The sequence below is a fragment of the Armigeres subalbatus genome, chromosome 1, assembly GCF_024139115.2.
Source record: "Armigeres subalbatus isolate Guangzhou_Male chromosome 1, GZ_Asu_2, whole genome shotgun sequence".
Taxonomy (NCBI): Eukaryota; Metazoa; Arthropoda; class Insecta; order Diptera; family Culicidae; genus Armigeres; species Armigeres subalbatus.
In genome coordinates this window covers 158,147,467-158,151,128 of record NC_085139.1, presented here as the reverse complement: position 1 = coordinate 158,151,128, position 3,662 = coordinate 158,147,467, and positions in this window count along the sequence as shown.

Here is a 3,662-nt window from a genome sequence, read left to right as displayed (position 1 = left end):
AACTTTCGTAGACTACACATAAAGAATAAAAGTTTAAACACATCAACAAATAAAATACCATCATCATCATTATCGAGGCGAACGATATAGTCTATAAGCGCCCTAATGAAATAACAAATCATTTACATTCGTCCAAACAAAAATATCCGTTATCTCAAACTTCGTCAAGATACACAATTAGTCAATAATAAAAACTTAAATAAATAGCTGTTTAAAAAACAGCTTTCACGTGTGAAATGCAAAGTCTCTTGAACTGTGATAGTGAACTTGCTCGCTTGATGTGTGCAGGCATCGAATTGAAAACATTTATTCCTTTATAAAACAATGAATTTTGTGAAGCACCATGCAAAAAATAAGGTGTTCTTATTTCTTCCGCGTTTCTAGTATTATATCCATGAATGTCAGGGGGCAGCAGGGACTATGTCCAAGGGCTTGACGATCCCTCCCCAGGCCATCTGCGAGTTGTGGCGCCTGCCTAGGATGTGGTGGGCCCTGTTAAACCTCTATAAAAAGCTGCATGTATCCGCAAGTAGGCTCCGCCAAAGCGACCGTGTGCCGCTCAAAGCGCACAAGCCCAAGTCCTGGTGTTAGGTGGGACGCTAAACAGCCCTGACACGACGGCCCACAGTGGGACCAATCCCAAAAAAGACGGTCAAAAATGTTTGAAGTGAATAAAATGGTCTAGCGGCCAGATATTATGATATTTCATTGAATGGATGGTTCATCTTCTCGGCATCACCGACCCGTAAGCTAGAGAGCCACTACTGGAACAAGAGGTGGGGCACCAGTCGTCGCAAGCACGCTAACGTTCTCAAAGACAACGTGCTTGCACCAAGTGGTGCCTCATCAAATATCAATGGCTGGCGCCGCCAGTGTAGAGTTCTATTTGTATGAGCACTTTCACAGGTATTAACTGCTACCTTTAATTACCAATTTCTGCCGCCTCACTGCAGTGCTAACGGAAAAATGTATTCCATTATTAGAAATTGTAAACATATAGAATGGATCGTCCCTACACAAACTAAAGATGTAGAGGCGCAAATCGTTTCTTGATATTACGGTTCATGTGAAAAACTCATGATCTTTTTACAGAGTCAGTATGGAAAATTAGACTTAGGGGTCAAATAAAATACTCTACCTGCATTGCGACTAAACATGACATGACTTGATAGTTTGTCCTACTTCCTATAACAATATTATCAAAATCTCAGAGCGCAAGTGCCTGTAAAAACTCATGATCACGTGGAATTTCCCTAATTAAAGTTTGCGTAAGACGAGAACAAATTGTACTAGGGGGCCGTACACATATTACGTATGCCCTTATGGGGGAGGGGGATCTGTCGTTTTACCTATAAATAAAAAATCATTTGTATGTAAGAAATCTTACATGAAGGGAGGGATGTTGAAAAAAACAGAAATAACGCTTACGTAATAAGTGTACGACCCCTAGACAATTTTCAGCTGATGTCGCACAGTTGTATTGGGGCAAATGAGAGGTAGAAGGAGAAGAGAAAACATGTTGTGCGTTGCTTTTTATCAAAATTGATTGGCAAGACCGAAACGACCACTGTCAGTAAAACCGAAATAACTGAGCGGGCGGAGGGTGGCGGAACCTAAATTCTGCAGGATTGGATTCCTGACAAAAAAATTAAACAACAGTGTGAATTTCATTGATGGGTACTGATGGGTACCTTTTTGAATTTCACAATGAATACAGCAAGAAGATAATACAATAATAGTTTTATCAATAATAAAGACCGAGTACTTTCTGCGCGATCAAAAATAATTTACACTTTGTGATGGTGCCAAATATAATAGGTTTGGGTGATGTATACGTTGTGGCCAACATGATGAAGCAGTAAGATAAATGTTAGAAGATTTAACAGAATAAAAAATCGACAACATGCTCAACTTGTATTGACTGTAAAGGTAAGATCCACCCGAATAAAACGACTCAAAACTATGTTAACATCATCGTCAAGTATTCTACTAACAACCCATGACTCAAGTTATCAATTTGGATCATTTTGAAAAAATGGTTTTTGACCGTCTTTTTGAAGATTGGTCCTTCTGTGCGGCCCTCCGACGAGACAGGAGGTTTGCGCAGGCCCAATAAGCCGCCTTTAAAAACAACTATTACGAACGACATAGAAGATAATACGACTCGATACAATCGGCAACGACCTAGGCGACGAATAAAGGATCACGATTGGAAGCTTGGAACATGGAACTGCAAGTCGCTAGGCTTCGCAGGTTGCGATAGGATAATCTACGATGAATTACATCCCCGCAACTTCGATGTCGTAGCGCTGCAGGAAATCTGCTGGACAAGACAGAAAGTGTGGAAAAGCGGGCATCGAGCGGCTACCTTTTACCAAAGCTGTGGCACCACCAACGAGCTGGGAACCGGCTTCATAGTGCTGGGAAAGATGCGCCAACGCGTGATTGGGTGGCAGCCAATCAACGCAAGGATGTGCAAGCTGAGGATAAAAGGCCGTTTCTTTAACTATAGCATCATCAACGTGCACTGCCCACACGAAGGGAGATCCGACAACGAGAAAGAAGCGTTCTATGCGCAGCTGTAGCAGACATACGATGGATGCCCACTGCGGGACGTCAAAATCGTCATCGGTGACATGAACGCTCAGGTAGGAAGGGAGGAAATGTATAGACCGGTCATCGGACCGGATAGTCTGCATACAGTATCGAACGACAACGGCCAACGATGCATAAACTTTGCAGCCTCCCGCGGAATGGTAGTCCGAAGCACTTTCTTCCCCCGTAAGAATATCCACAAGGCCACATGGAAATCACCTAATCAAGTCACGGAAAACCAAATCGACCACGTTCTAATCGACGGTAAATTCTTCTCCGACATCACGAACGTACGCACTTACCGCAGTGCGAATATTGAATCCGACCACTACCTCGTCGCAGTATGTCTGCGCTCAAAACTCTCGACGGTGATCAACACGCGTCGGAGTCGTCCGCCGCGGCTTAACATTGGGCGGCTACAAGACGGTAGACTAGCCCAAGACTACGCGCAGCAGCTGGAAGTGGCACTCCCAACGGAAGAGCAGCTAGGCGCAGCATCTCTTGAAGATGACTGGAGAGATATTCGATCCGCCATTGGTAGCACCGCAACCGCGGCATTAGGCACGGTGGCTCCGGATCAGAGAAACGATTGGTATGACGGCGAATGTGAGCAGTTAGTAGAAGAGAAGAATGCAGCATGGGCGAGATTGCTGCAACACCGCACGAGGGCGAACGAGGCACGATACAAACGGGCGCGGAACAGACAAAACTCGATTTTCCGGAGGAAGCAGCAGGAAGATCGAGACCGTGAGGAGACGGAGGAACTGTACCGCGCTAATAACGCACGAAAGTTCTATGAGAAGTTGAACCGTTCACGTAAGGGCCACGTGCCACAGCCCGATATGTGTAAGGACATAAACGGGAACCTTCTTACGAACGAGCGTGAGGTGATCCAAAGGTGGCGGCAGCACTACGAAGAGCACCTAAATGGCGATATGGCAGACAACGGTGGCGGTATGGTAATGAACCTAGGAGCACGCGCGCAGGACATGCGACTTCCGGCTCCGAATCTCCAGGAAATCCAGGAGGAGATCGGCCGGCTGAAAAACAACAAAGCCCCTGGAGTT